At 46.1% G+C, this 9,288-nt stretch overlaps 1 long non-coding RNA gene across 1 annotated transcript; it reads left to right on the plus strand.

Moving 5' to 3' along the window:
- Positions 1–1,623: 1,623 nt before the first annotated feature.
- On the plus strand, positions 1,624–4,781 carry LOC125757973 (uncharacterized). The gene is made up of 2 exons (XR_007415614.1): positions 1,624–1,777; positions 4,682–4,781. It is a non-coding gene; the product is annotated as an uncharacterized LOC125757973 (long non-coding RNA).
- Positions 4,782–9,288: the final 4,507 nt, after the last annotated feature.

Below are 9,288 nucleotides of genomic sequence, written 5' to 3' on the forward strand. Positions count from 1 at the left end.
TGGCGCGAAGCGCCGAAGAGAAGAAACAAACGTCCGCACTCAAGGAGTATTCAACACACACTCTTTATTTACGCGTCACGCCTGTTGAACATGGAATGGATTAGGGTGCCTTGATGCGCGTTTTGTTGCGCGTTTTGTGCGCGCACACATCGAGGCACACTATATGGATTAAAGCATAGAGTTTCCTACAATACTTACTAGAGGGAACTCTGGCGCTAGTGTCTATGGGAGCTGCAACGCATGACGCTTCATCCAGCATGGGAATGATGGGTAGTACACAAATTTGTCTGAACTTCGTACTTTCGGCTCCGTTTGGCTCTGCGTCGGCTGCAGCCGCTTTGTCGCAAAACGAATTTCAGTAAAAGTCAGCAGTTTCACTTCGCCACCTTATCTTCTTTAGGCTCAGCGATTCAAATCTGGTCACGAAGTTCACAACGATCCATTCTTTTATCCGAAATAAAACCAAAACATAGCAATAAACAAAGCCACAAGTACGTTTGAAGCCGTAAGCACGAAGACTAGGTAAATTTGTGTACTACCCATCATTCCCATGGTAGCTGAACGATCGCAGCGCCAGAGTCCCCTCTAGTTAATTTTAGGAAACTCTATGGATTAAAGTCCCTGGAAGAATGGATACCAGAGCGGCGCCCCCTGGCATCCCACATGGCATTTCGAAACCGAAACCGCCAGAACAAAACACCACAATTATCCCGCAAAGAATTTGTGGTTTTTGCTCTTTCGAGTTTTCAGGTTTTCTGGTGTCCATTTCACGTTTTGCGACCCCACTAAACACCGATGGCGTCGCTCGGTTGCAACACATGCACATCGAAGCTTGTAAGCGAGCATAACCCACGAAACACAAAACCTCTAAAAAACTTCTTGAAACGACTAAAAAGGTATGCAGACATCTAGGTATATTATGCAACGTTGAATAAACGTTTTTTACAAGAAGTTTTTTAGAAGAAGTTGAAAAAACGTTTTTTACAAGAAGTCTCTTTAAAACGTTTAGTGAACCTTTTTTTCTAGAGCTTTTGCCATTAAAATGCGCACATATGAACTTCGGTCGCTCGTATACATTCGTAATCGCAAATATTGGTCGCCTGAACTGCATGCGCAATAAAAAGAAAGGGTAGCGCGTTTATATTTCTCCCCATTTTAACATGTGAAGATCGGTAAACCAAATTTTCCAATCTTTTAGCCCACCATGCACGTGAATGATACAAAATCATTCGCCGAACATCGATCACGATCGCTTAATTGATGAAATAAAATGTGATACAATGTATGGGCAGTATGGGGACCGAGAGTGCCCCCGGACCCTTCGAGCGTCATCTCCAGTTAGTTAGTTCGCGCGCAGACCATGCTTGCTGAGGCGCGCTCCTAGCGAGGGCGGAAGAAAAGCGTCATTTCCTCTCCACAACCTCGCCTCATCCTCCCGCCGTCGAGAGGCAAGACATGGCCTCCGAGATGGCGGGCGCGTCCGCCATTTCGGAGGCCATGGTCGAGACATGTCGCCACCCATGGTCGCCATTGGTCGCCACACACTGCGTCATTCTACGTCATCGTGTCGTGCCCTCTCATTGGCCGCCCGTGACGCCGCTCTGGCGCTCTCGCTCCCTCTCCACCGAAGCCGCCGACGATAACTGCGCAGTATAGTTTCAAGCGTTTCAAGTTGAATATCCTTTCTCCGTCTTTTCGGAATGTGCTTCTTGTTCGTCCTGCTATTTTTTCGTGTCAAAACTCCAGGACCTCATTGTCTTCCAGACACCCAACAGACGTAAGTGTCATTTTTAGCTTTCCATGCGAAAGGGTCTGCCATGGAAAGAAAAAAGAAAGCTATCGGCTCCCTATCGCGTCAGCAAAAACATCGCCGACTTCATGCTGCAGTTGAGCCGCTTTTTCGCCAGACCGCCTCGATGCAAAATAATGAAAGTAACCTTTCAGCACAAAACTCAACTACTGAAAGCGTAGATAATGCCTGCCTGGCTACAATCTGTGTTGAGGGTGATGAATGTGAAAGTGCGTCACCTGAACCCGCCGACAGGTCACCTGAACGAATTATACATGAGAGCGCCAGCTCATGCCCGTGTTCAAGTAACTTTGCTGTGAGGTCTGTAGAAGGTTGTGCAGAAGGCGTCAAAACATATGCTTCGAAAATGTTCCGATTTGTCATAATTTTTGAAAGACATAGGGTAAGCTGTTGCACGCACATGCTTGGCTGACTTCATGGTGCCATTTGCGCGCAGGATGAAAATAAAGTTCTGAGTATTGCCGAAACCACGACACGATTGTCATGGCTGCCGTTGTGGAGGAACTCGTTGATTTTGCTTACCCGGGATTCTGAAACATACCTAAATTTAAGCGCATTGTGTGGGCAATATCAACTGTTCAGCTGCACTTTCCTTTGGCTGTTACAAGTTTTCTACTGTTAACTAGGTTTTGCTGTTGTGCTTGCATGTATTTGTGGTTGAAATTTCTAAAGTATCTTGTTTTCTGTACTCATAAGTGACCTCAACACACTTGGTAAAAATTTTTAGCACATAAGCAACACAAAGCCGAAAAAAGAGGGACAATCTGTGCACTAACTTAAAAAATGGTTTATTGCACACGAGGCACTTGTAGACAATGGGGTGGTGCCCTCAAGCTTAACCAAGGTGCCATGCGGAGAGATGTGTCTTCTTCCGCTTTATTTTAGCAAAATATACGGCATACTGATCACCTCGCGAACTACTCCATGTTCAAGAAAGTCAGTGCTTCATTCGAGAAGGACAGTCGAGGAGTGCTAACAAAATTGATACCCCCTATTGCAATTTTTGCAGCTTCTATTATCAACTTCGTTAGTTCAACTCTATTAGCTGATAAAACATTTGTGTTCTAAAAGAAAGGTTCCCACTCACATGCTCTACACTGTAACGCCAGACATCCATCGTGTTTACGAGATTACAATGCTGTCTTATAAATGCCATTGTATGTACCGCAACTAGGCAGGACAACAGAAAGGAACAGACGAACACTGTTGTCCTGTCTAGTTGCGCTACTTACGATGGTATTTACTATGTCGAGACACTAACTCACCCAACATTCGCTCGCCTCTTTTAAAAATGCTCTCTTGACCTATCATTCCTGCAGTGGCCCATTTCCCGGCATACTGCTTACCGCATGAAAGAGGTATCTGATAAATGACAGCTTCTCTGCATTCCAGAAGCTGTGTCCTATGTTGTTTCTTGCAGGCAGTCGTCTTTGGTGCTTGAGTGCTGATTCTGCAAATCGATTTCAGCTTGCATCGAGCTGAAAAAAACTACTTGAACATTAGCACGTGATGCCAACCTTTTTATTCTGTACTTGAATAGCGCAACAACTCAGTGGAACACATAGCACATTGGAAAGATTCACGCACAACACGTCACTCAAACAAAGGTGTTAGTCGCAGAAGTCCCGATTAGGAAGTACCGCTCCATTGCTCTAGTCTGCCATTCCAACAGTGATGTTGCTCAAAAAGGAATAGCTGTTGTGCCGCACTTGCATGAAATTTTGCACTACATAATAAGGTTGATATCACTTGCTAATGTACAAATAGTTTTTCCGCTCCATGAAAGCTGAAATCGATTTGCAGAATTAGCAGCCAAGCATCGAAGAAGACAACTGTTTGCCAGAAACGACATAGAATGCGGTTTGTGGAATGTGGAGAAAACTGTCGCTTATCAGATACCTCTTTCCTGCAGTAAGCAGTATGTCGTGTAAACAAGCAGCTACATGAATGATAGGTTAAGAGAGCATTGTAATCTTGTAAATAAAGCCAATGATGGGTGGCTTGCATTGTCCTGTAGAGCGTGTGGGTGTGAACCTTTCTAGCAGAACACAAAGGTTTTATCAACCAACAGAGCTTAACTAACGAGATTGACAATACTATAAGCTGCCAAAATCGCAAATATCCGTACCACTTGTGTTAGTACTCTGTCCCTGTCCTTGTCAGATAAAGAATAGACTTTCTGGAATGTGCAGTAGTCTGTGAGTTTATGAGTGTTATGTATATCTAAAAATGAAATGGAAAAAGACAAATCTCGGTGCATTGCTTCTTGGTGCAGTGTGAGTGCACCGGCATTGTGCAACTGTTTGCCTCGTGTGCAATAAACCATTCTACTGAAAGTTAGTGCACATGTTGTGTCTCCATTTTTGTTCTTGTGTTGGTTATGCGAAAAAAATTCTTTGCATGTGCTACCAACTAGGGCGAACTTTTCCCTAAACCTGTGTCGCCCTGTGCTACGGTGTTTGTTGTCGTTTAACCAAACTAGCCTCTTGTTTCGTTTTATTTGTTTCTTTGTTATGCTGGTGTAGGTGCATGCTTGACTGAAACATTTTCTTGGCTCATCGTGCCTTTTGTGTGCAGGCTGAAATTCGAATTCCAGCTATTCCCAAAAACCACGATATTATTGACACACACCATTGTAGAGGAACTCTAAATTTGGCCTACCCAAGATTCTTTAACATATCTAAATTTACTTCGAGACAAAAATAAGCCATTGAACTGCTCCTATTGGCGTTTACAAAATGTTCGATGATTTAGCAAAAGTATTGCTGCTGTGCTCGTGTGTTTGCCAAGACAGCCTTCCGATTTTTGTTGTGCTGATACATGTCTGATTGATTGAGACACGTTGTACTTTACTGTGCCTTTTGCGTGCAGGTTCTTGAACAAAGTCATCAATTCCATTGCTCCAGCCTATGTCAAGTGGCCAACATATTGTTTGGAATTGCTACAATAAAGGTTATGCATGATAACGACACCTGTTGGAATTTCGCATTTACTTTTGGAAGCGTGGTATAACGCATTTCATAAAACACGAGTAATGTAAATGGCCCGACATCAAAATGCTTAGATGTGTTGAGAACAATGAATTAAGGCAATGTCATGTCTGAGTAAATAGGGCTAACTAATTCTTTGGCCAGAAGAACACCAATTTTGCTGAGATCAAAAATTCTTGAACACAGGGTGTCGCCGGAGCCGTTTCGACAAGCGGACTTTTCTTCAAGGCTGGAACTTGAAGACAAGTTAGTTTGTCAAAATGTTGGCTCCAGCAACACGCTAGTCAATTCGTTGTATCATGCCAGTGTTTTGCAATCACGTTTTAGCTGTTCACTGCCAAGCGTAATAGGTAAAGGGATGCCTGCGTAATATGGTGTCACATTAATTTCTCGAGCTACTCTAGCGAGGAAAATTGATAAGTCAAAAAAGGCAGAAGTTCAGGGGAAGATGGAAGCTTGAAGAGATGACATATTATTGGACACGGGGTGTCGCTGGAGTCAGCGCTTCGACAAGCAAACTTGTCTTCTTCAAAGCTGTGAATTGACAAGTCCGCTTGTCGAAATCGCTCCAGCGACACCCCGTGTCGAAGAATTTGTCATCTCGTCAAGCTTCCATCTCCCCTGAACATCTGCTTTTTTTGAATTATCAATCCTGCTCGCTAGAGTAGCTCCAGAAATTAATGTGACGCCATATTACACAGGCATCACTTTACCTATTACGCTTGACAGTGAACAGCTAAAACGTGATTGCAAAAGGCTGCATGATGCAACGAATTGACTAGGGCAAGCTCCTCAACAAGCTGGTTTGCATGAAAAATAAATGTCTAAAAAAGCTCTTAAAAAGATCTAGCAAGAAGTTTTTTAGAATTCTTGCAAGCAGTTTTCTAGACTTCTAATAACGTGGCGTTAGCACAGCTACAGGAAGTTTTCAAGCTGCTTACGTCTAAATAACATCTCAACTAAACTTCTAATATACTTTTGGAGTTTCCTTTCTAGATGTTTAGTAGAAGTTTTCTAGCTTTTCTTGTGTTTCGTGGGAAGCGCGTGTTCGCTAGGTGATCTATGTTCATCGACCAGAAAGAAACGAAGACAGTGGTGCGTTGTGAATTATTTTGTTCATTTGTCCATACTATCACAGAGAAAGAAGTGTGCAAGTGATAGCACCAGCACAAGTGGGTCTCTCATCGCGATAGCTACCTTGACGTTGACGCCGGCGACCTGCAAGTCTTCATCAAGAAGAGCCGCGTGAAAGCAAAACTGCGATTGGAAAGAGTACGACAAATAAATGGCCTATTTCATAAATTGCGTTGCATACATGGTCGTTATATCGGTGACCTGTTATTGCTGAATAACGCTGTAGGTTGCGTACTGTATCACCGTGGCCGTCGGCGTCTACGTCAGGAGGTGTTTTGGCGCATTGCGATGAGAGGGATTTACGGTGATGAAATCACCCGTGCACAGCTTGGCCTCGGTAACAGACGCGTTCATGTCTATTACGCGACTGATATCGTGATTTTCAGTCTGCAATAAATGTATTCTTGACCATGGGAGTAAGGAGCGCGTTTCACCCCCTTGTATATAATTGCAAACGTGAGACGCCCGCCCCTGACCGGTCGTGGCCAAGATATCTGCTGCCTCTCGATGCATTCGCGTCCCCTGACAAAACAACGTGAGCGTCTCGAGAAAGTTATTGCGTCTCCAGATGAAGGAAAACGACGATGTCGACCCTGTATGCGCCGAAATTCACAAAATGGCTTGTTGCGTGTGTGTTTTTTTTTTTTTTTTTGAAAAGTAAAACCGACCGCTTCAATAAAGCAGATTCCTGCGTTCCTTCGCAATACAAAATGTTATATCGCTTTCTCAAAAAAAGAAATGTAAACAAAACTAAATGGTGCACGCTTTGCATGCGGACTTGAACCGCTAGCACATTAGCGTTATATCATTTGATTTGCAGAAGAGCTCAGCAATGATTCCAGGCGCTGTATCCCTATGTATATCAACGTCTGCGGTAGATTTCGATTACATCTGTGTATAAACTATCTGCATAAATTCCCAAATTACATCATAAGCCGTGAATATTCGTATGAGAACGCACATGTTGGATGCGCTTGCGAAACCAAAACCGAAATCGCCGGCGAACGGGCTACTTTGCGTACTGACACATGTGCAGAAGCTCCGCCCACGTAGCTTTGGCTGTGCTGCCACAGAAAGTTGTCGCCGGGAATAGGTGAATTAGGGGCCTTTTTAACAATTGAAGGCAAACGGCATATCTTTCTTCGCAATCAGGCATAGAGCGCAGCTAGAGCTCAGTATTCGTTTCAATAAAGAAAACCACAAAACAAGCATCAAAACCGCATGATGGGTGATAAGGCGCCTGTGAATAATGGAAACACCCTTCCCACGCGTTCCCGGCAAAGATTAGGCTGCATGCAGCTGCTTTGCTCTCCACACGAGGCTTCGAGTGACGTCAAACTCCCCTTCCTTCATTTCATATATAAAAGGGAGACCCGTCTAGCAACTCATTCAGTTCATTCTAAGACTGCCATGGGTAGACCACGGAAATTAGACACCAGAAGAACAGCGTGACTTCAATGCTCAAGCAAAAATTCATTTTGCTGAAAATGGTTGTGGAACCAATCACGGTCTACCACAGCGACGACAAAGCGATTATCACTACCATTACTCTAAAGTAATAATTTTAGACGTAAATGCTCCATGGCAATGCATCGAACATGCCGCTTCAGGCCCCATTAGAGCACGATGTCTCATTTCAGCGGTGAAAGACACTGTCATCGCATCGAAAGTGTAGCGTGCTCCGGCGGCATCTGGTGTCTGGTCCTTTATCCTTTTGTGTGCGGTCCATTAGCTTTTCAAGCCAACCCATATGAAATGTACTTCTGACACTTTCTCGGAGAAACGTATGCACGTCGCCAGGCGTCGGCATCCCCTTTTACTGACCTGCGTTGTCCACCCACTTTCTGTGCAGCCGGCACGTGCTGCCTGCTCCCCGTCGGCCGCTACTCGTGCTGCATCCTGACCAACGCAGTGTGCTGCTCCGCGCGAAGCAGCTGCTGCCCCGAGCACTACATCTGCGACGAGGCGTCCAACCTGTGCGCGCCGGCAGCCGCGGCGCGCGAGCATTCTGAGCCCCGGAATGCGACGACGACCACTGCAAAGGCGGCGTCCAAACGCACCGTCAGCGCCAGGGAGCTGCACATGACCAAGTGTCCGGCGGGTGAAACGTACTGCTTCCGTGACAACAGCACGTGCTGCCGCCAGGAGACCGGCTCGTACGGCTGCTGTCCCGACAAGGACGCCGTATGTTGCAGCGACCTGGTCAACTGCTGCCCGCGTGGCTTCGCCTGCATCCGCGGCACGGGCAACTGCGTCCAGACCGCGTCCTTTGCGAAGCTGGGTGCCGCCGCCGGTGCACGACGCACGGCGCTTCACGCAAGACTGGAGGGCTCTGACATTGAAGAGCCGTTGACTGTGGCGGCCATGCCTCTCGAACGGGGTCGCATGCTCCCTTAGGAACGGAGTTGATGCGGCCCGTTCGGAGGCCCCACCGCGTGATTTCGAGTGGGCGCGCCCTCTCGAATTGCAGTGTCCAAGCGTGCGAGAAGGCGCTGTATAGAAACATTTTATTAAATATATTTTGTGATTTTCGACATGCCTTGTCTGACCTGTTTCTGTTCGCGTGTACTGCGCGTAGTTACGACTCGCGCATCCGACAAGTGCCCGCCGTGGGAGCTTAGGAGGTATACAAGGTTTTCAAATTACTGCAGTGCTAAAAACAGACAATGACGAAACAAGACAAAAAAAAAAGTGTACGAGCACTCGTCGTCTGTTTTTACCGCTGCACTAATTTGAAAAGACTTACCAACACGCCAAACTCGCCACTTTAATCAAGTCGTCATAAAAGACTCGTCACACTCCTGTGACCAAGCAGACAGGCCGTTGGAGGCTGTCAGTAGATTGGTAAGAGGCGCGATGATAGAAGCGAAGTCGCGCACAAATCGACGAAAATACGAGCACAGCCCAATAAAACTTCGAAGCGTCTTCATAGAGTTGGGCTTCGGATATTCGGCCACGGCGCGGAGTTTCGCGGGGTCCGGAAGAACGCCTTCCTTGCAGACGACGTGGCCTAGTATTGTGAGCTGGCGCGCCGCAAAATGGCACTTCTTGATGTTAAGTTGAAGGCCAGCAGAGGTGAGACACGTGAGAATTACACGAAGGCGAGTAAGGTGAGTCGGAAAATCGCGAGAAAAAACGACAATGTCGTCAAGGTAGCAGAGGCAGGTATTCCACTTGTAGCCGCGAAGGATGTTGTCCATCATCCGTTCGAAGGTAGCTGGGGCGTTGCAGAGTCCGAACGGCATGACGTTAAACTCATACAGCCCGTCAGGAGTGACGAATGCAGTCTTCGATCGGTCAGGGTCGGCCATCGGAACTTGCCAATAACCCGAGCGTAAATCCAACGACGAGAAA

The sequence above is a fragment of the Rhipicephalus sanguineus genome, chromosome 3, assembly GCF_013339695.2.
Source record: "Rhipicephalus sanguineus isolate Rsan-2018 chromosome 3, BIME_Rsan_1.4, whole genome shotgun sequence".
Lineage (NCBI taxonomy): Eukaryota > Metazoa > Arthropoda > Arachnida > Ixodida > Ixodidae > Rhipicephalus > Rhipicephalus sanguineus.